The sequence below is a fragment of the Nesoenas mayeri genome (genome assembly GCF_963082525.1).
Source record: "Nesoenas mayeri genome assembly, chromosome: 4".
NCBI classification, from domain to species: domain Eukaryota; kingdom Metazoa; phylum Chordata; class Aves; order Columbiformes; family Columbidae; genus Nesoenas; species Nesoenas mayeri.
Genome location: NC_137540.1, coordinates 42,169,153 through 42,194,498, shown reverse-complemented (window position 1 = coordinate 42,194,498; position 25,346 = coordinate 42,169,153).

Genomic DNA, 25,346 nt, shown 5'->3' with positions numbered 1-25,346 from the left:
GGACAGGAATATGGACATTGAATCCCTTAATGGTCAAAGGTAATTTTGAACCTCTGGTACAGTCTCCAAGCTCTTTACTCAACCTGGAGATTTTTCATCCTCATAACTTCTAACTATCTGTTATAGAACCAATCTAGATTCTTTCATAGTTGGGACCAGATGCATAACATCAGCTATTGCAGTACCTACTTAAACATTTATTGGCTGTGTCCTGAAGTGCTTTAGAAAACCTACATTGCTTATGCCTACATATTGCAAAACTCCTTTAAAAGTTTGATCTATGAATACATCTAGAACTTGAAACTGATCACATCTATGGAACACTGAAAAATCTTAGCTTATAAAGCCAAAAACATTTTTATAAGTGACTCATCTGACTTCAAGCACAATCTAATGGAATTTATGCTTCCTGCACCAGTACCATGCCTTCAAGGAAAATCTTTCAAATTGACAACTAGTATTGGTTACAGGCCTCAGTGTTGGTTTTACCACATTGGAAACTGGTCTTCAGACTGTTAGTTCTCACAAACACTTAGGGTTTTCCTGTGCAGTCATTTGACCATATTGTCCTTCTACCCTGTGTATATATTTTTTTTTGCCTGATTCTTAATAACAATGAGAGTTTTCTCAAATTTCAGAAGAAATAAAGACAATGATACACCAAATTTTTGCTGGTCTGATGAGCTCTGAACTGTGACTTATGCTTGTCAGGCTGCAGCTGCTGCTGTCCTTAATATCTGAGCATTTTGACACCTCCTAGTAAATTCTTTATGGTTACAGAGTATGAATCAAATTCTCCTAGCACACAGTTACAGCTCTTATAGTTCAATGTAGTTTGGAGCTGGTTCTACTGGGTTTTATCAAGGTACAACAAACAAAACGCAGCTATACTCAAAGATTTACAGAAAAAAAAGTTTTATTTTATGTCTATACAGAAGACAGACTGGTATCTCTGGATGATTTCTGGATTATGCAGGAGGCATTACTCTTTTTTCAAGTTAAATAAAAAAAAAAAAAAGGTAAACACTAATCTTCATTTCAATCAAGTAAATAAATGTGTAATCCAGAAATCCTGTGCTGTCTTAGACTCTGTGCTATGAGTCCTGGGCATATATTTGTGCTCTCATGACAATATATCTTGAGCATTACTGTGATAGACGAATTTGTCTCTTCGCAGATTATGAAACTACTAGGGGAAAAAAAAAAAAAAAGACAGCATTTTCTATTGTTGTTCATAAAATCAAAAAGAAGTTAATTTAACTTGTGCTACAGAAAAACTTTTGAATGAAACTGAAGATTTAATGAGAACCAGCACAGTGTCTTAGTCACAGAATAGCAATAAAACTGAACGTTGAAGCAGAAGAGTTTCTCCTATAAGCAAACAATTCTTCATCTGTGCATCCAGACCTGGAAATTCTATCCTATAACTTTTCTTTTTTTTCTTTTTTTTCTTTTTTTTTTTTATTTTTTTTTTCTTTTTAATTATTATTTTTTATTGTTTAAGACAGGACAAAAGGACCAAACTGAATTAGAAAATATACGGATAATAGAAAAAATAGGGGGTTCCCTGCAGCGATGTAAGGAAACAAGGCTCATATTTCTTATGCTACTTCAGCTGCTCTTCATTTCAGTCATTCCTTCCTGACTTACTGCTACCTCCAGAGTCTACAAGACTCTTCTTCGGTTAATGAGCATTATAAGCCCAGGTCTTCTTGGCAAAGGATCTCCCTTTTCACTCCATCTCAGCAAAAGGGTTATCAACCCCCACTCCCAAAAAAAACCAACAACAAAACCAAACCAAACCAAACCCACCATGTTTTTTGTTTTTCCAAACTAAATACTTGCAATCTCTTGTTTCCACTATTATTAGTGGTATAAGGTCTTCATAAGCCAAAGCTATCATTGATATAAAATAAAGTGAGTAATGGTTAAGGCGACATGGATCTGTTAATTCAGCAACACTTTAGGATTACTGAACATGAATTAAATGGTAAGTTTCAATTACATTCTTAGGAAAGTACATGTGAAATCCATATTAATACCACTTTAGTTCATCAACAGCTAATATTATCATAGCTAATACTAAATGATAAAATAATAACTACCTACTTATAGAATTACCATTTCTAATCTTCCTCCGCAAAGGAATATAATTATGCTTCTCTAGAAAAATGCAAAGATTTTCAATTTTAAGTGATTATTTCGGCACAAAATATCATTTTCAGCTGACTCAGCATGCACAGTCTCGTATGATTTTCTGAAGTAAACAGCACCATTAGATAAGCATAAGACTTACTTATTGAAATTTTGAGGAAATAGTTGCAGTTTACTTTTAATTTAGAAAAAGGTATTTATGTTCCATTCTAACATTTAGGAACTAAAAATGAATGTGAACAAAAAAAACTTCATAGATATATCTTTTAAGTAGACTAGATTTAGCATTTTTCATGCTATTTCTTTCTTGCAGGTACAATACAGTGCAGAGCAGTAACATTTGTACTATTTCAGTGCCTAAATACTCTAAAAAAACCCCAAACAAGCAAACAAACAAACAAACTGATGAAGAGTTCAGACAGCAATTAAGCACATGAACAACTAAAGCTAACAGACTGCATCTGGGCAGTGTCTTAATAATTGAATTGGCTTTTTATAATGTTTATGTGTTTAACATCACAGATTTGAGAGTCTCATGTGAGTGATGGCTTTAATAAAGAGATTTTTGTAGTAATAACCCATTACCAAAACTAAACTATGTGTGAAAGAGAAGGGGAAACATGACTTTCCACCGAGTGGGATGCTATAGTAAAGCTTTGAGAACTTTTGAAAGGCCTGACTCAAAGGTGGCCTTCATCGGAACACTTGGGAGACTATAATTTTGTGTAATTTCTGAGGGAGTTAGAAGAGTGATTAAGAAGAACAGAGACAACATAAAAGCGAAAGGTAAATTTAAAACAAGGCATAACTTTTGTCTAGGAAAATTCTTAATCTACAAATTAAAAATGACAACAATGTAACAATCAGTCTGTCAATGTGACAACCAGCAGTTTCAGCTAGTTTATTTTTCACACTAGAGATGTCTTTAAATTGCTAAATGGAAAAAATACTTGAGCCTCATACAACAGTTAATGATTGTGATTTGCTATGTCTTTATATGATATATTCATTTTCATGACATATATGGGTCAGCAATATTGAGGAACACAGGTTGCTGTTTGGTAAACAATTTAAACTAATCCCATCTTTAAAGTTCCACAGGGTTCACAATACTTGAGAGAGGAATTAACAGTATGTTTGACCCCTTCTTGAACCTGCGTGCCCTTTCAGGGGTACAGAACAACAAGTGTCAATGTACCAATAAGTTAGTTATGGAGCTCCTGTTAACAGCCTGTATGACTTCTTATTTTCCTTTCCGTGCTGTGTCAGAAAAGAAGCCGGTGTCAGCATGTGAATTGTTCAGTCTCCACCTGAAGCCAAGGAAGCGTCACACTCATACACAAGAGACTTGTTCCTTATGAGGGCCTCACATTTGAATTGCAAAACATTTTAAAATTTGTTTTGAACAGTGTAAAAGGGTGTTAAAAGCTTCCTACTAAACCTGCTGGGAAGACGCCTAATATACAAGACAAAAATGCAATTTAGTTACACTCAAATTAGCGTAGATTGTAGACACATACATGTCTACACAAGCTTTATAAAATAAGATATGATCATTAGTCCAAGCTGGCTCCTGTTAAACAGTAAAGGGAATCAAATGAACACTGAAATACAGAAACAAGTATTTTAATAAATAATTGTTAAATTAATCTTAGAAAAAAATTAAAACAGTAGAAAAAATGACTAACAGTGAGAGGACCTTTATATTTGCACAAAGGGATGCTCTTAACTCAATGTGTCATGTGTTTTCACTCTTGTGAATAGTGAAAAACTCCCAAGTGGAGGAAACATGGAAAATATCTCCTCAGGTTGTCTTGACTCTGCTAGTCTTCCTGAATTACCATCTAGATGAAAAGCTTCAGCAACTGCTTTTGCAGTAAGTAAACAATACCATCTGCTGTCAAGAATTTCAGGAGATATACTGGAAACCGGAATGACCTTTCCCTCCCATATACCTATAATGAAATCACATTCACTTGCTAATTAGAAGGTACAAACAGAAAGGTGTTGCTCTGCTTCCCCCAGAAGAATCAGTGTCAGCTCACTAGGAGGCGAATACCCTGAAAGGTAAATGCACTCCTCTGCCACATTGCCAGGCTTCTGCTGGGGACTCAAAACACTGCATGGACCTCATTGGCCTTCTTAGTCAGCCTTGAGCACATTCTGGCTTTCAGGAGCACCAGTATTCATACTACTGGTTTTATCCAGGCTTCTTTAAGAAGCTTAAATGGCCTTGAAAACTCTTGCACTCTCAGATCAGTGAAAATACTTACAGCATGTCCTTTATAGATGTATCCTCTGATGAATCTCCACTAAATGAACTGTTTTCTCAGTAATTTCACTTTATTTTGATAGGTTAAAAAAAGGACCTAAACAATATAATGAAAATGAGTATAATGTTTCATTAATCAAAATACAGGTACTAAATTGATTTTAGAAAACAAAAGCACAGACTGCAATGTTTATACTGAGAACTGTGTTTTCTATTCCATCCGCTTTAACAACTCATTGCTTGTGAATCAAAATAATTACTAACCACAGTATAAAATATACAAGGTTTCTGCACCTATTTTTTGGAGGGCTATTTTCTCCTATCTTAAGAATGAATCACTGATTCTTTAACCTCCTTTAACCTTTTCTCACCTGCAATTAAGCGACAGGTTTTACTGATTCCAAGTAGGCTGTTTGCTTACTCAATATAATAGTTAAATGCTCAGTCAGAGCTACTGGCTTTGTATCACAGTTATCTGAGACTGTAGAAAGAGGGTTTCAGGTTCTTGCTAGGGTGTGCTCAAAGCCTATATACACATACAGCCTTTGTAGCCCCAGGAGACAGTTGCCAAATAAACTTTGCGTACACTTCAACTAGGCATTTTAATTAGTTTTCAATTGGCATGATAGTGAAGGCACATGCCTACAAGAACTGAAGAAGGATGAAAGAAAATACAAATACACAAAGTTAAAATGGTGAAGAGCAAATGTGAAGGCAGTTTATGCAGAGCACAGGATGATAAATGAAATAAACCATTTTTTGAGCTGTTAAAACATTGAAAGATGCAAAGGAGCCTGTAATGAAGCAATTTAACAGTACCACTGGGAAAACTGTAATTCTACCTTTTTACAGTACAGTGGAATTAGAAGACAGAATGAGCCAGAACTAAAAAGATGAGTTCTGATGAAATTAATTTACCCACAGACAGTCCATATTGCTCTCTCATCCATAGGAGTTGACACATACAGCCTTGTCAAAAATTTTAAAAAGAACTAAATAGAAAAGGCTCTCAAACTTATATTAATTATAATCAAAGTGCATTTACAAAATCTTTTCTTCTCACTACCACAAAAGAAATCACAGAGCTTCAGAATTGCAAACATGAACCAGACTCTCTAATGGGACTCTTAACAGGAAAGAATAAGTGCTAGGTATTCTCAAATGTTATGGATAAGGCATATACCATTACACATGTAACGGATGTCTATAGCTAATTCACAATGGATTATGAAGATATTACAGTATAATTTTTGCTCTGTTCCTTCTTGCATGTATTGATCAGTAGCTAAACAGTGAATAAATTTTGTTTGTCAGTAGTTACTCACAGTAAATACAAACTAGAAAACAATGAAATGAAAGCAACAGAGATGAGTTTTTCAGTTTAGTCACTAGTAGATGTATTTTTTCCCACCTAAACAAAAAGCCTTATTAAATGTACCTGTACAAAGATCCAGTGAATAAACAAACAAAATTCGGTAATAAAGGTAAAACCTACATAGGGGTAAATTATTGTATTCTTTCTAATTGGCTGAACCAAGTATCTATAAAATGGACCATCAATGAACTGGACTTGGATTCTCAAACATATGTAGGTAGGAGTGTGGTGACTAAATACCTTGCAGGAGCAGGTGGCCTCCGTGTACAATATCTAAATAAAAGTAGAAGGGAAGGTTGATTTATTTTTCACAGATCTGTCATCACTTTACTCCCAACTGGCTGCATAACGAAGAATATGAGACTTCCTTATTCACAGGCCCTTCAAGTTTATTCAAATAGGATGATTACTGCCTCTATCAGCTGTCAGAAACTAAAATAACTGAGAGAGACCTGTTTGCTCTTTATAAATAGTTTTCTTTCCAGAGGAGTGTAAAAATTGTATTTTATATCCCTGAGATTGGAAGCAATGAAGAAAAAAGCATAGTGTATTTTAAATGTGTTACTATTGTTACGGGGAAAAAAGTCTACTAGAATGGTGGCTATTATATTAAGTTGAGCACACTAGCTGACCAAGAGCAATGCTTGCAGTAGAGTTAAGACCATTTGTGCCTTTGGGAGAATTTGTGTTGACCAGTTAAGTTGGAAAACAAAAAAAAAAAAAGGTCACAAGTTAAAAAGAAAATAAAAACAATAATTAAAAAAAACCAGCAACGATCCAGCCAAAAGTGGGGGAGAGAAAAGAACAAGCTTTCCTTGCAGATTTTCTTGCCATTTTGATGGTTAAAAATTGAACAACAACAACAACAAAGCTTGCAAAGTTAATTATTGACTCCTCTTCAGAGGTAGTCACAGTGAACTTTAAATTATAAATGGTCTGTATAATTTGAAGGAGAAGATTAATAAGGGGGTCGCAGAGGATGATGAAAAAAAACAGATGCAGCACTTTAGCAAGCAAAACAGCTAGGGATGCTCTATTTGATCAAAGTGGGAAAAAAGTCACGCCAAACTGTCTGATTTGTTTACAACCATTGCCATTCTCTCACATCATCTGCCTCTTTGCATTATCATACCGTCTACATTTTTTATTCCCTGTTGAATGATCAGTGAACCAGTGTCCAGTGTATGTTCCTGTGAAAGATTCATTTAAATCTATTGAACTCGCTAACATTTTGCTTAAAGCAACTACTATACTATCTTGATGAACGCTAGTTCCTTTGCTCATAACCAGAAGTGGACAAGATATAAAGAATAACTAAACTATGAGCTATGAAAAGGATTACGAGAATTCTATGTCAAAAAGGGACACCAACCCCTGGTATTATACTGGGGGAAGAAAAGAAAAAAAAAAAAAAAAAAAAAGAGGTATTTCTGTCTTTTGGGCATGGAGAAATAATTTTTCCACCACATAATAAATTCATTAGCCTTCCTGACCTCATCATTCTCACCTTAAGTTAGATATAGCATCAAAGAGAAGAACATCTGTTTGACATCCATGTTTTCACATTCAGCTTGTTAACAGTCTTAGCGATTACATTATCAGCTTGAAATTTATTACTTCAGCACCACCTCGTGGAAATTGCTAGAATTGCGAAATCTTCTTGAAATTTACCCATACGCATATATGTACTTGAAACAGGCAACAATAATATGTAAGCAAATAGCAATTCGTTAAATTAATTTTGTATAACATTGAAATAGTCAACAATAATATAAATATTTAGTTACCAAGAGCACTGTTCCTCTGAATATATCTATTCTTTAAATACACAAGTATAGAATTTTTTTGTCAATCTTTCATGAGTAGTTGTAAGCTCTAAATGGCCAGGGTATGCATAACTTACTAATTCTTGTTGGTAATCCTAATTACTATAACAAAATAAGTTTAACGGGGTTCTTTAATCTTGACAAGTTGATTGTGCACATTAACATGACTGGTATTTTTATTACAGATAACTAGTCATCCATTTTGACAATAGCCTCTATACATCTAAAATAAAGACAATTGACAAGTTATAATGTATTCCATAATTTCTGGAGCTTTTATTTATTTCTTTTACTAATTGTTTAAAATATTTGGACTTCAATAAGTACAGAACTTGCTATTGAAATAACTATGTCACTTATTCACGATGTAATAGAACAATCACACCTCTGTGATGAAACAGTTTTTAAAGCTCAATATAAAACAAATTGGAGACAAAAATAAAACACTTCAAACAAGAGTGCTATACTGGTACAGAGGTGTTATCTCTTTCAAGATATATTTTTAAAAAAATAGAAAAAAATACTCTATTTGAACTTATGAAAAATAACCATTTTATATTTAAAGGAAGATAATTTCAGTGAAAGAATTAAGAGAAAGAGACCTGTGCCTTATTTTACTGACTTTGCAATGCAGCGATATATTTTTTTTATTAGAAGCTACTAGATTCATGGGTTACGCATTTTCTAAGAAACCCCTAAAACAATCTGGCTTTGAAAGAATAAAGGCAGCTAATAGATTTAAGTCTAAGCTTTTCCAATTTAACTTTCAACCAGCTTGTATCTCGCTTAAATGCAGAATCTGATTAATTGAGATTGAGCCTTAGGAGCATTGCACTCAGTCCTTCCAAACAGAGTGGTCATAAGTAGCATAAGCTGACTTCTAGTTTTTGATAGATATCTGTACTGGTTTGGTCTGGGATAGAGTTAAATTTCTTTGTAGTAGTTTGTGTGGTGCTGTGTTTTTGATTTGCAACCCAAATAGTGCTGATAACACAGGAATGTTTCAGCTGTTGCTTCTCATGCTGCCTCACCAACGAGTGGGCTACGGGTGCACAAGAAGCTGTGAGGGGACACAGCCACGAGAGCTGACCCCAACTGACCAAAGGGACATCCACATAATACAATGTGAAGGTTGGTGGGTGGGCCACTGCTCAGGAACTGGCTGGGCATCAGTTGGTTGGATGTGAACAGTTGTATTCATTTGCATCACTTGTCTTCTCTTGGTGGTTGTTCTTGTTGTGTGGTTTTCGGTTTTTCATTTGTTTTTTCTGCCCCCTCCCCCCTCTTTTTTCCTTACAGTTTATTATTATTATTATTATTATTATTATTATTATTATTACTAGTAATATTTCTTTTAAATTATTAAACTCTTTTTATCTCAACCCACCAGTTTTCTCACTTTTACCCTTCTGATTCCCTCCCCCCATCCCACCAGAGGTAACTGAGCCAGCAGCCATGTGGGACTTAGCTGCTGGCTGGGGTGAAACTACAACGATACCTCCAAGATGCTCCCTGTATCTGTAATAAAGTAACCACTAAAATAAGTGGTTTATGCACACTGAATACTAATAATCAACCTACCCCCATTTGAAATCAACTAAGTGCCAAATTTAGAAAAACGTCTAGCAGACTATTTCAAAAAAATTTGGTATCATGGGACACGTCAACATAGATGCAAACAACTGTTTAATGCTGCTTGCAAATAAGTCATCACTTCTCCATACTTACTATTTCTCCCAAGATCATTCTAACACCAAGTGTATCAATACATAAAAAGTGGTGGTGGAAAAAGAAGAAAAAAAAAATATATATATAGATGTAAATCTATAACTCAAAGGACTCAATTTGTAAATATGCATTATTGATTTAGAAACAACACTGCCTTTGTTCAGATTTAGGAGATGTAAGTCCACAAAAAGCTGTATTGCTAACTGCATTATTACTGGCTTCCCATTTAAAAATATACACAAAACCGTTTGTGAAAAGCAAAAGGTTACAAAACGCTCCAAAATATCCTCCCTTGCCTAGGTGCATATAGGTTTCTGTGTCTGAGGGCAAAAAGCAAAGGCATTAGTAAAGTAATTTGGAATCAATTTGAAAAGGGAGGAATCAACAGGGCAGATAAATATAATTTTACAGCACTGCTGACGAAGTCATTACATTGGAATGACAGGAGTAATGTTACTGGGTCTGCAGCTATTCTGTGTGCTGAGCAAAATTGTATGTCAGACATTCTAGCAAACAGATGAAAGACATTATTAACAACAGAAAAAAGTACTTTTAAAATATCTTCCAACTTCCATAAAGTGTAGTTATAGGCAATAAACAATGCATAGCCACTGTTAAATTAGTTCAGTAAGCAACAGCTTAAGTGCAAAGTCATGAGAATGTATTTTGTGTTTTAGGTTTATGCCACCTAATTTTCCAGGCTTTATTCCATGTGGATGGATTATGTCTTCTGTAAAACCTTTCCCTAAGCCATTCAGGCTTTAAAACAAATCAAGTCATAAAACTGCTGGTCAGCAACTTCCTTTAAATTTAGTTTCAAATACTTTTAAAGCCTAAACTGTGTTTGGGGAAAAAAGGAAAAACTCTTAGAAAGTGGTTTGTCTGTGTCCACAACCACACAGCATTGTCATATATTAAGATAAATTGGAATTCTCTTCCACTTTTGCTTCTTTCTTAACAATAGTCAAAAACTACTACTCTCCTTAAAGGCTGGACAGTGACCATTACAGGGTACTGGATGAAGTGCAAAGTGACCTAGAAACACTGGTATCAGTAACCTTCCTTGAACACGTGTCAAATATTTGGGAGGTGGTTTGTTGTGTGGTTTTTGATTGTTTGTTTGTTTTGTTTGTTTGTTCCCCCCACCCCCCCGCCGTGTTCTGACAGGACAAACACGCTTCCAGGCACTCTCTGTGGACTTTTGGTTTTTCTGAGTGAGTGGTCACACCTTTTGATTCCACAGCCCACCGCTTGTGAGCAGACTATCCCCATGTGATAACAGGTAGGCTCAGAGTCATGTTACGGATTTTGATATTTGATAGCTTTTTCCTATATTTGCACAGATCGCGACTGCCTTTTCATTTGCCTGTAAACAGACATTTGAGTTGAATATTCAAAGTTGGCTTCATGCAACACTTGTCGCAGCACTTTGTTTGATAACAACAGCTAGAGAAATAGTTTGTATCAACCTAGCTGTTTTATAACTTTGCACGTCCTATACACTCAGGACCAGGCTACACTACTTGAATTTTGTGAACTTTTAAAGAACAGATGCCGCTTCATAATCTTTCAGCCCAATGACAAGCTTTACTTGTTTAGATTTTTAGGCTGGGAGAAAATGATACATTTTCAGTCTTGTCACTTTCAACAAGAAATGGATTTTAGCGTGTGGGAATACACTGTGCACCTGCTACATTATTTGCTACAAACTCCACAGGCATCACACAACTTTATGTAAAAATTTATTTTGTCCATCACCATCTAATCAGCATCCACCAGTGTTGCAATTAACTTGCTATGCACTGTGTGTTTAACAGAACACACACACTCTTGTAACTGCCAAAGACAGACAATTGATTTATTTACGTATCTGTCGTAATTTCTGTTTTCTACTGGAAAATAAAGAGTGTTCTAGATTAGTAGAAATTATTATGTTGTGCTGAAGTATGGTCAGCTACAAATAATTCAGGGCTAATGTATTTTTTTCATTTTATTGCCTTTTCCTCAAAAATGGGTTTGAAGACTTACCCCTACGCAAATGCCTGTTCTGGGTGTCTACCTACTTGCATGAATTCTCATTCTGCTGTTGCAGTAAATACTTGAAATTATCAGATGCTTATTACTAGTAAAGTCTTTATACACAAAATAATGGTTGCTTCTAGCAGATATAGCACTGGCTCCTGCTGGATTGAACCACCGTGAAACACTATATCATGCATGTTGTTTTGAATTCTTTGAGATTAAAGTATGAGGATCCATATCAGTGCTACAAAGATCATTAGGAAACCTATAATTAAGTGCAACTTCTGTTGGTAATAGATATGAGGAGCTAAATAGGCATGTAAATTTTATTATTTCCAGTTAGATAGTGTTTGGATTGCACACGAAAGTTATGAAGTCCTAATATTATGCCATCTATCTGACCTTTAAAGGTTCTATTTTCCAGTTTTACAAGCAATGAATTCACTCTAACAGCTGTGCAGAATAAGACCTTAATATTTTTGTTTTAACCCTCAGCTGTGAAAAGTATTTGATACTAGTACAAAATATTATTTTATAAAATCCAAGCAGTTCAAATTGAAGAGAAGGCAGCTATTTCTTTTCTCAATGCCTGATGAATTTAAAAAAAAAACCAAGCAAACCAACAAAAAACAAAATAACAAAACAACCCAGTTGGATTAGAGTTTCAACACGTTATTCTCTTCAAGATTTCAATTTCAAATAGTTATGTTACATGCCTATACATGCTTATTGTTGCAGATATTTTAATAGGCTTCCTCACTTGCTTTCTTTCTTGGTCCAATACAGATTTTCCCACAGTAACAATTAGATGTGTATTTCCCATCATGCTAAAAAATCATTTAGCTCACAGTGTTAGACATTAAGGAAGTTTTATTGCTGTAATGTCTTCATGCAGCTCATATCTTCCTGCTCACATTTGAATGAGCTTGCAACTTTAACCATCTGGGAATGCCACTACAAATAAACTATATACTACTTAGGCCCTCTTCAGTCTTTGATTATCCCTGTGTATTTGAGAAAGAGCCCAGGATTCCTGTGTCCCATAAAAAGAAGGTGAAAGCCTGTCTAAACGCAGTTGTGTCCACTACCCTGTTTTTTTTTCCCCACACTTTGTTCAGGATTTCCAACTAGGCTTTGCTGGTAAATAGGTTCCTCTTATTGATGCATGTAAATCACTAAATGGCAGCATTTGAATCCAATCTCTGTGTGACATCTAACAGGAGTTCTTTGCTAGAAGTAGTAAAGAAACTATATTATTTATACTAGTTTTATGATCAGAAAACATTAATTTAAAATAGTGATGTAAAGGTATATTATAACCTATTTTGACAGGGCTAATAAATGGCAAGAGGACACAGCCAAAGGGAATTAGCCACTTGCACAGTGACATTGTTTTATACTTTTTTCCTTGGCGCCACAACACGAACTACTCAATATTTTAGAAAAGGAATAGTATATCTTAAAGTCTCTGACACATTTCACTTCCCTTAGTGAGATGCAGCCTTTTTTATGCACAAGTACTAACTGAGCAAGCTGAAACATAAGATGATCCTTTTTGAGTACATCTGGCCTCCACTCTAAATTCTGTATGATCTTAAAAAAGCATATTCCAACCACAAATTCATTAAGATTTATCCAAAATTGTATTGAACTGATGCAGCCTAACATCTTCACCATCTATCAGCAATGAGTACCCTAATGTCAGGACTCAGATGAGCAACAAAGAAGATCAGTAGTAACCTTATTAACAGGTGCTAAGGTGCAAAGAGTTCTACGTTTCACTGCATAGGAGTTACTAATATTTGCAACCTTATGATGCTAATAAGAAACAAAAGCACTGGGAGAATACTAAGATGAGTGAAAACTGCTTTCCGGCTCAGATAAAAATAAAGAAGCTAGGTTACAAGGTTAGCCACCAGAACAAAACTACTACAGGTTTAAAGAGGAGATACTTTTCCCAGTCAGTTATTTACTAGAATTAAATTATTATAAACCACAACAATGTGAGCATCAGAATGAAGTCTGTGTGCCTTCACAACACAGGCTGGAAGTAAACTGAGCAGAATCATGTATTTTATAAAATTATGTCCCTAAATAGTGTTTCTAGATGCATATTTACATCACCAAGCAGTAACTTTACAATTAAAATTCAGTTCTTCCTATTTAAGAAAAAAGTCTTGCCTTTTTAATATAATCTCTCTTACTATGAATAATAATTGGATTTCCTTGTTCTTGGCCAGAAGCTACTTGCATTTTTAGTTCGCAGCTGCCTGACACTTGTGTTAGAAGAATGCATACTCTATATAACGATGAAATTTGCAAAATACTTAGACGCACAACAGGATAACAAAAGTCACAAAATACAATTCCTAGAGCATGTTTCAAGAGTGCTCACCTATGCATAAGAAATTAATTAGCAGCGTACCAGCAAATAGTGCTTATGAGAATGTATATATTCTGTATTTATTGCAGTAATATTACGTAGCACCAAGGGAAATTACACAGTGATGAACACCTGTTTTACACAGGGAGCCACTAAGATCTGCATTTATCTGTCCCAAGTTTCTTCTCAGAAAAAAAAACTGTTTGAAAAGAAAATACCTTAAGCACTTTCAGTAAGCTCCATGTAAAAGAGCTGCTTTAAATATTTTTTGAAGACGCACAGAAGTTCCCTAGAAGTTACACCCATAGAATGAAGCCAAAGAACCAAACCAGAGAAACTTACTGATACTCAGTTTTATTCACTAGCAGTAAGTAAAGTTTAGAAGCGAATAAACTTGAATGCAAGGGTGTGTGTGTGGGTTTCTTAACATCACCTTTTCCCTTCATGGACAAGCCTTCTGAAATTAAGCCCTAGCACAGTCTTAATGCTGGACAAAATTATTTTGTCTTTATTAGGAAAAAAGAGTGAGAGGTGAGTATATTTTCTACATAAAAAAGTGAATTTTCTATTTTCTCCCCTTCTGTTTTTCAAAAAATGTTGGCAGAGAATATAATTTTATATAGCGTAGTTTTAAAACTGGTCCACAATATTGCCACCTCTAGGATAACAATGTACTATGTAAATGTAAGATCTAAAAACTACAGTGAAAGCAGAACAATAACAGATAATAACCAATGATCTTTTACTACAGCAGCCTAATTTTAATAACTTTTAATACAAAAATATGTATTTTTGAGATTCTCTACGTTTTCAGTATAGCTACAAATGGACAGTAGCTTTGAGAAAAATTCAGTTTCGAAACAGAAAAATAGCAAATGCTTTTCACACAAGGAATTTGAATACAAGTCATAATAAGCTATGGCACATCTGGACACTTTCTTGGTTACAATACATATTTACTCATGAAGTACCCAAAAATACACATTTCACTCTACTCTAAGGTAGCCAGCAGGTTTTCTTAGAAATCGTCCCATCAAACAACTGGAAAGCACATGCTGAATTTATGCTCTGTAAACTAACAATTAATAAAATCTACTTCTTTGTCCAGCCACTCTGGCAAACTATATTAATTTGCCAAGTATTAATGTTAGCAGTATAAGAAAAAATACCTCAGCTGTTTAAATTATTAGTGGATTTTTTTTGTGTGTGGTTTTTTAAAGTTGTTTTTGTTTTCAAGTCTCTCTTCCTGATCACTGGTTTAAAAAATTTCAATAAAAGGTCTATACAGTGTTCTCTCCAGATGCCAAAGTGTGAAAATTGCACTGTATCTTGCACTACTACTTTTCTTCTTAAATAAATATTTAGAAATTGCCTATATTTTACATCTTAGATTAAGAAGCTGCAGGGCTGCCAGAAATTTATCAGCTGATAAATCATATATGTGTATAATGTCCATAGATTCCTTTGATTTGTTAGTTCTTTCATTGAGTACATTACAAAAAGAGAAAGAAACCACTTGCTAAGTGTGAACATTTACCAGAAGCATGGGCTTAAAAAAAAAACCCTCTCCTGTAAGATCAAGGAGCCTGGGCATTTCAACTAAGCTAAAATCAGCACAGCATCCATCACCTGCCCTGTAGACCTCACAGGGTATGATCAGGTAGATGGACACTGCAAATATAGGTTTGCCTTCAGCTCCTGTAATCACTAAAAATACTACTGCTAGTTTTGATTTATTAAAACCACGATGCATTTGAAGTGGTTTCTTCACATTGTGACTCCCCCAGTCACTGTAATCTGTATATACAAAACCCCTTAAAACGAGAAGTATACTTCTAGACTGACAAAGGGAATACCCATGTCAGAAGTACCAGGAAATGTTTATACATTAGAATAATTCTGTCTCTGATAATCAACCAAAACTAGAATGGAGATTCACGGGGAAAAGAAAATAAGCCTGCCACATTTCAAAGCTGGTGCATGATGGCCTTTTAAAATGAAGCAATAATATTTAAAAACTGTCTAGCTGATTAACGTGGATGTAGGGTTTTTTATAACAAGAAAAGTAAGACTCAGACTACCATTTTAAATGGGTAGGTATTCAATTTAATCATTACTCTTTTTTTTTGTGCTTACAGAATTTTCAAGACAATAATAAGACTATATATAGTATATATATTAGTATATATATACTAATTATTATGTTACCAAATATGAAGTCAATAAAGACTTAAAGGAAGGTGATACAGACCTATCTAGTGCTACGGAAAAGACAGAAAGGAGGGAAAAAACAAAAGAGAAAGTGAATGAATATTGCATTCCGGTATGTATTTAAAGCAATCATATATGCACAAAAACCACAAATAAAAACAGAGTTGCATATATTTATGAGAGAGACAAAGGTTTGGAAAAGAATCGGTAACAACAATTAAAATGTAAGTTTTCATTAATATTTTATTTTTGTTCAAACTAAAGCCCTACTATGGCATCTATGTCAAATGGATGAAATAATTTTGAAGCTGGATTACATAATAATTCTATCTTTTTGTAGATATATGTATAGTTACAATTCAAGTTTTAATAATATTTTAAGGTGCAGACATTAAAATCCCAGTAGAAGGGCTCACAGTATTATTTTAAATGTTAAAGAAGAACCGAAGCTTTGATATATTTTCATGACTTCTGTGTGGTACATATAGCTTAGAAACTTCAGTCAAGCTAATTGTCCCTAGTAACTGGGTGGTTCAGTGGCACTACACAACCAATTTATAAAGTAATGATCAAGCCTGTCCAGGCACAGGATGCATTTGCATAAAACATAATAGTTAAGGAAACAGTAATGCTGTCTTTGAATAAAGGAAAATGGCTGGTTACAATAGAGAACATGACTGTGTTCTCATGATCTTAGTGTGCTTATTTTCCTGAAGCTACAACAAGTGTTTCCGTAGACTATCACAAAACTTTGATCTCTGCAAAAGCAGGCAATGCTTACTGCCCCCCATCCACACACACACTTTAGAGGACAGAAGGTCCCTACTTGTAATGTTTCATAAAGGTGATATGTGTTTTGGTGTTTGGTTTTTGTTTCGTTTTTTTTTTTGTGTGTGTGTTTTGTTTGGTTGCGGTTTTTTTTGGTGTGTGGGTTTTTTTTGTTTGTTTGTGGGTTGGTTTTTTTATGTGTGGTTTTTTGTTGTTGTTGTTTATTTTTTTTTAAGTATGTTAACTATGTCTCTGTTTTCTAAGCCCTGAACGATGCTTCTGATTCTTTTCTTGGTAGAAGCACTGCATAACGGCAACTTCTAAATGAGAGTGATCTCTGTAGGAGAAGCAGCTGGAGTTAAGGCAGCTTTTCAACAGCAGTAATGCCTCCTACATATTGAAAGAGCAATACCAGATATTAATCACTGTTAACATATAAGCTAGCAGCCTCATAATTTTCCCAGCAATGCCCCATGCTGTTAGCAGGTGCTTCTCCTGCTGAGAAGAGGTTAAGTGGCTACTGCTGATTCACAGATGCAGGTGGATTGTTCCCTCCCTTGCATGAAAGGGCATAGGAGTGGCTCCCTAGGGAACGACAGGATTTTAAGATTAGAACAACCATTCCTACCAGACAAATGTAGGTACAGTCTGGCCCAGGCAAAGTCTTCAGATGCATTTTGCTGATAATCTTTTAACAGTGACTAATCTCTAGGAAGAGATTTTGCACTACAATCTTTACTGGTTTTGCTTTTAAGTCTCCTTACACAGACTATTAGGTAATAGTCATTGGACAAATAAATACACTTCACTTAAAAAAAAAAAAAAAAAAACAACAGAAAACACCAAACCACAAAAATGCAAAAATACATTTACAGGAGGAAAACTTGACATCTAGACCTTCAGGCTTCACAGTTTAATATATACATATTTTTAGCTGGTTTGTATTTGAAAAATAACTAGACCCAAGACTGCTATAATTACTTATAGTCCCTGACCTTTTACAAAGTATTATGGCAGCACGGAAAACAAAATATGGACAGGTGTGAACAAAAATAGGAAGAAGGGTCTCCGGCTGTGTCTCTGTTAGATTTAGCAGGTATGACTCCATGTGGGCAGGCAGAAAATCTGGCCTTTTTCTAGATAGTTTGGTAGCAAAGACTGAGAAAAAGCAGCAGCACAGGACATGCCATATCATCCTGGCAAGGACCTCAGCACTGAGAGTAGAATCCCTGTGCTGTAGCTGACATGGCATGAATTAACTAGCACAAGGTTAGCTTGATTATGACTACTCATGGTACAACAGCATACTAAGTGTATGTAGATCTATGTCTAGTTGCAAACCTATCAGAAAACATGGGAGAGACAAAAAACTGTCAAGTCTCATGACATCCTCTAAAACGCCGAAGAGACAAATATAATTTATACATCATACTTTATCAACTATTGCAAATATATCTCTGGCACAATTAAATAATAAATAGCACATAAAGATGAAAAATGAAGATAGCCTTCTGAAAATGATGCATAGCTACAGATAGCAGAGCTCCCAATAAAGGTATTATAACTGTTACATTTCTATATTTTCATCAGTTCAGAAAGGCCAGTGTCCATGTTTAGGAAATGACAACTGTATTCTGAATGGGCTCACTCAGAAGGCAAATAAATTATACGTTTTATAAAACATGCGGACTTTTTAAAAACCTTTTTTTTTTCCTTACAATTCAAGCCCTCATCTCTGCTTACTTTCTTTTAAATTCTGCATAGTGTTACTTTTTGCCATTCACCTGTTTTGCATAAACAGTATACAAGAAAGCAATGCACAATAAATGTTCAATAGCTCCTGGCCTTGAACAGTTTATTTGCCTAATTGTGCATCCCTTGTGGATTTTCCATAATACTTTACTGATCTAATTTAAATACTGTTACAGATTCATCAAGTACATTCTCTGAGGTACATTTATTCCGCTTACTTTAAAAACTTCTAATGAATTCTCTCAATATGTAATTCTCTATTCAGCATCATGATTTGAATTAAATATTATTGAACAAGGTGTTCATTATTGGATATGAATTATAATTAGAGCAATAGTAACCTTTATTTTAATAATGTTTTTATTCCCTTTTCTTGGAAGTTTTGTTTTCTACCTGTAAAGACCTTCATCTGAAAATGTGAATGTGAAATAGAAATTAAGCTTTATCAGTCCCAACAGTACAGAGGCTGGAACTAAAGTATTAGATCTTTCCTTGAAAAGCTAAACATATCCTCCTGTTATTATGTCACCAATCAGCAGCACAAAGGTAGTTAATTTACTACAAGCAATATAATATATACTTATACTATGATGCATCCTAGATTTTTCAAGGTACCACAGATTAATTTTGAGAATGAATGCTCTACCGATGTATTTATCATCAGCTTTGAATAGATAAATCATTTCCTGGAAGGATTATGAAGGACATGCTCTTGGAATCTATTTCTAAATGCATGGAAGACAAGATGACAATTGGGAAGAGTCAGCATGTATTTAAGCTCAGGCAACTAACACATCACCAACTTGACCACCTTCCATGGTGAAATCATTTGCTATATGGATAGTAGGAGTGCCACATAAGTAATATGGCCTCAACTCCAGTAAAACTTTTGATGCTGTGGCAACATGGTTCTCATTTGGTAGTTGAGCAAATATGAACTGGAGGAAGAGACAGATGCTTTGAAAAACAGCTGGACTAGCAGGATTCACACTGGGTTGGCAGCCAGCAGAAAGCAGGACATCCCAGATAGTATTATCAACCAGGATCTTTATATAAGTGACCTGGATGATGAAACACCTTGAGCAAAATTTGCACCTTGAGCAAATGTCTGGCTAGTACCAAATTAAACAAAGTGGTTGATATCTAGCAGAAGATTCTAAATTCACAGAGCTTCATAGGAACTGAGCAAACAGGATCCTCATTAAATTCTGCAAGATGTGAAAATTTCTGCACCTGTGCTGAAATAGCCTCATGCATCAGCACAGGCTGTGAAGCAATAGACCCAGGAGCAGTCCTGAAAAATGAAGCAAAAAAAAGGCAAAACAACACACCACAAAAACCCCAACCAACCAAAAACCACAAAACAGAACACCAAAAGACCCAAGCCAAACCAAAAACCCCACAAAACCAGCTAAACAAAAAACACACCAAAAAAGACCCCCAAACAACGAACCAGCCTCACAAAACAACCATCAAAAATCCTGAACACCATAATCTAACTGAAAAAAACACAGCAGATGCTAGCAGATTGAGCAAAGTTATTAACCTCCTCTACTCCATGCTGGTGAGGTTAGCCCCCAAATTATCACAACATAATTATTTATGCTACATGGTAGAATCAAATAAAAATATAATAAATTATGGCCTAATTTGAGCTTTATAATGAGGCTAACACCACCGCCTCAACTCCTCCCCAAATACCCAGAACAAACAACCCCATTCTGCCCTCTGAGTGAAACATCCCTCATATTGGAAATGTCAAGGAAGTAAAAAAAGTAACTCATCACTTTTTGGTTCCAAGAGCAATCAAGTTACATACCAAAACTTGATTTTTAAAAAACAGTTTATTATTAGAGAAGCACTTCATCTTTTTAAATTAACCTAGAGCTCAAAAAGCAACAGACTGGGATCTCTACAGGCAATATCCTGTTTATCTTCCAAATAGGAGCAGCACAGACAACACCAACATTCAGTTACTGTGCTGATGTGAGGCACAACAGCTTCTTGCAAAAAGAAACCTCATTGAGGTGTCCTGTACTGGTTTACCTTCGCCATATTTTGAAGGCTGAACTTTTAGAAGCAATGTGACTGGCTTGTGCCACTTACATTTAGATCATTTGGTCTAAGAATTTATAGCAACATGCTAGATTTGAAACTGACTCATTTTTAATTACTTTTAAATTTAAATTATTTTAAATCCTTAATCTAACTGAAGACACTACATGTAACTTCTCAGAAAAAAATAATTGTCATTCTTTAAAGCAAAGAATAATGACTTTGGGAAGATGCATGAGGTTTGTCTTGGAAAATAAAGACTGAAAACACACAAGCAGAAAGGCTTTGAAACCCAGGTTCTGAGGTAAAAGGTCCTTGCATTGCCCACACGTGTGTACAACCCACATTACTTGCAAATTATTTTTAAGACGTATTTTACACACAAGACAGGTTTGCTTTTAAACACCTGATTCCAGAACTTGATTCTCAGTTCATTCATTGAAACTGTTGGCCTCACAACTTGAGAAGCAGTCACACAGGCACCCATTTCAAATTCTTCAAAATTTCATTTTAATTTGACATATATGAAGATGAACGATATTTTTGTTCCAATTTTGAGTTATGTATGATCTTACACAATAAATCAATTTGAAAAGCTTGTTGCCTTAATTGCAAACAATTAGTCCTTTTCTAAGACATATTTTGCTATATGTCCAAAAGCTATATTTTATACTTCTAAGATGCAAAAAATTCATGGGGGAAAACAGTCACCAAAACACAGTAATTTTTCATAGTCCATACACTGCAAATCTAAAAAGTCATAGCTAGCAAGCCTGTGAAACTAAAACCATAGGTCTTGTGTGCCACACTGCCAAAAAAGCTCATCTCATCTAAAAACTGAGATATTGCATTGAGTCTCAAGTAAACTTGATGGAAATGTTTCAACAAAATGGAGAATGGAAAGGTGGAATCTATTATATACATAAGAATAATCTAATTCCAGTAAAGAGGTTATTTGTTGTTTTTTTTTTTTTTTAAAAAAAAAAAAGATTAAAAAGAAAAATAAGGACTATGCTCACCTCAATACCAGGCCAGATTACATCCCAAGTGACTATCCTGCCATCAGATTACTCAGAAGTGGCTGAGATTGCATGCTTAGCACACTCTTTGTCTTTCATGCATCTGGAAGGATTTAGCTTGTCCCAAAGCACAAAATTTCTTTTGCTTCCTTCATTTTTCAGTCGGAATGGAAGGAGAGAAGTGCAAAACCTTACATTCTTTGTACAAAAATCTGTAAACTTAGCTGAAAGTGCACAGTGACGTTCTGAACAGTCATGACAGAAAAGTATAAAACAAAAGGATATTTATAAATGATTGCTCTTACAACTTCTGTCATAAAACATAATTTAGTAAATTCTCTTAGTTTTCGGTCTGGAACAAAGTTCTGTCTATAACTTTGTTATGACAAATCAGTAGCATTAGGAAGAATTATCATATGAATAAAAAGTTCCTAATTAAATTTTATTTCTATACCTACAAAAATCAAATTCACAGGCAGAATTACAATGATAGCTCTACATTAATCTTTTTTCATCTTAGAAGAACTGTTATATCATGTTAATACCATAATGTTCTGCATTCACAGAGTTTTCCCTACCTACGTACAACCATGCAAGCTTAACGTTTGCAGAAACATAGTTTCTGTAAAGTAAATAAACAACTTTTAATCTGTTAAAGAAATGAGAAATTATGCTATCAGTAGTCTGTGTAATTATGGCCTTCAGGTGCAAATTATTAATGAAAAATAATTGTTTTATAAACATCCTGATTCTTGCTCTGTATTTGACAGCTAACCATTCTTCATTTACTCTCCTCTGCACCATAAGTATATTTCAAACACTATAACAGAAATATACTATGCAAAAGATGAGCCAGTATTACTCACGAGTCAGAGCAACCTGAGCTACAAGATGATATTTTAAATTAATACACTTTGCTCTTAAAGTCAAAAGAATTATAAACTTCACTTTAAACTGTGATTGTGCAACATTACACAGTAAAATTCTTTGTAAAACAGAGCTCCACAGGGGACTCGACTTCAATAGAAACTAAAATGCTCTGGTTTTAAACATCTACTAACCTTCTAACAAGCCCAAGCAAAAGCTTAGAATCGGGCACTACGGTTCACAAACATTCATTTACTTCAGCTATTTCCCACTAATAACTAAGTTTGAAAATGAGTCAAACAGAAGTGGAAAGCTGAACAATTAAGATTCTCCCCATAAGCCCATCTCTATCATTTTATTAAAGGCAACTGGGAAAACTCATACTGAATAACTAATTCAAAATTATATTTGTAGAAAACAAATTAATGTAATAATTTTCTTTCTGAAATTAATTTAAATCTCTGTGGATGCTCCAGCAAATTTACTCTCTACTATGCATACAAAAAGTTATGAAAAGCCTTACTACACTGCTTTAGGCACAGATTCATTGCCTCATTGTTGACTGTAATGGCGATTCCCATCCAGTAGACTTGCGTTAATGCAAATACATTTTTGCTCCTACATTTGTATCAGAAATTCTGAATATTGCTCAGCTGTCTCGTTAGACTATAAAATGAGATAATTTCTAAGCCTAATTAACCAATAGGGGTAAATCATATATGACATTCTGGTTTTGCATCTTTTACAATCTTTTTCAGTTTCCTCCAATGAAATGACTGCCTCATTACATTTTCTACTATATCCTATATTTTCCATGACCAAATTTTTCCAACAATTTCTAAGTAGTAAAAGAAGATATATTAATTTTAGCAATAAATAAACCAAACTGTGAAAAATATTATCCAATATAAATAAAGAATATATTCTATAGAATAAATACAGTGTTTTCTTCTGCCTTACTTGAAGGCACCGGTCAAGATGCTGTTTTCTGCTTATGCATATTCCCTAGCTACCAATAGTGGCTGTTGTTTTTCATTGTTTTTGTTTGTTTTTTTAATTTTAAATTTTATCTTTGTTGGCATAAGAAATAATGTTCTACATACTTGCAGGCATAATTTCCCTTTCATGTTTTTCCTTTTTTTAATTTTTATTTTTTTATTGAAGGTCTCTGTGTTGTTATAAAAATTGCATTGAAATAACAAAAATATTTTTCTATTAGCAAAAATATATTAACTAAGACTTTTGTAGATAATGGAATTCACTTTTCTATTAGCAAAAATATATTAACTAAGATTTTGTAGATAATGGAATTCACTTGTTTTATGCAATTCTATCTCCAAAGCAAAATATAGAAACTAAAAAGTATTTTCTTACCATGCTTAAGCAAGGAGAGGAAATACATATTTTTCTCTAGTTATTCTTCCAAGTTCTGAATGGCTGATTACAATGCAATCTAAAAGTACTTAGCACTTTACAAGAAGCAGCATTATTCTATGAACATTATTTTATATACAGCCATATGTCAGTAATACATATTCAAATTATTTAATCAAGGCAACACTGACACCAGTTTACTGTTTACTTAAAACTCTTGTAAACTAGTGTGTTTCAAACATTTCTCTCTTCAACCTTCCAAAAAAACCTTCTAAGCAATAGGTTACAAACCTCACTCTTCTACATAACCTACTGTGTCTGGTGCTACATTTTTCAAAGGTGATCATCTACCTGTCAAAGAGAATGAGCTATTAAAAGCAGCTCTTCTATGGATGGAAAAAGACACAGATGATGCAAAAAAGAATCATCTAGTGTTACGTGTGAAGCAAAAGTATATAATTCAAGATATACAAGTTACAAAAAAAATACAGATTCTTTATGTGCCAGCATTCAGATTTCATCAGTAAATATTATTTCTTAGTGTAAACACAAGTATTAATTCCTCTTGAATTATGAGGTAATGTACTATAACCAGCTGAAGAGAAATAAGCATTTTTCTTCACTAGACTGGGGACTGATCTTCAGCATTGAAAAAGAACTTTCCAAATCATTAATATTTTAAAATTACCACAATTATGTATTAATCTGGTATAAAAAAGCTAGTGTGGATGGCAGGTTCTGATTATCTATCATTAAACAGAATCTTCTAAACCTATCAGACTTTAAAAATGGGTCTAAATCTAAACTACTGTCTCAAATTATAGGCTCAATTTGAACAGTCAAATGCAGCATGGAAAGAAATCAGGGGCTAAGTGATTAATCTGAACACTTACAATTCTGCTAGTATTTCAGTTTATATATAAAGTTTATTTCAAGTTAGCTTCAAGGTGGTAAAGTCAGATTCTTGTGTTAATATTAACAGTAGCTGGTTATTAATTTATTCAAAGCAAGCCTACATGCTGATAATTCAAATGGAAAGACTCATAATACAAAAATAGAAGGCTCAAATAAGAACTAATCACCCTTTGCAGGTGGAGCACTGTCTCTTTGAGGTGCATGAGGCTTACTTCAGCTTGTAAGCATTAGAATGTTTATAAAGGTGAAAAACAATAATGGGACCCAAACTGCCTCCTTTGAGATACCCACAGGAGTCTAATGAGTAGAAGTATCTAAGAAGAAGGAATATTTCTGATAGTAATCACTTTTTGAGTTACTGCTATATAAGAAATACATCAGTTTGCAATGCTGCTTTTAGCTGTTAGGTATTTATTCACACCAGACAAAAAATGCAGGAATAAAAAGGTAGAACATAGTTAAACTTCACAATCTGCAGTTGAAACCTAACTGGAATCTATTTTTACTCAGGTCAATATCAATTTGTCTACAAGCTTGCTTGTTTGTGGGGTTTTGTTCCTTTCCCAGTGGAAAATACTAAGCTTACCTCATGAATCAGAATTAACCATATTAAATATCTACTGCC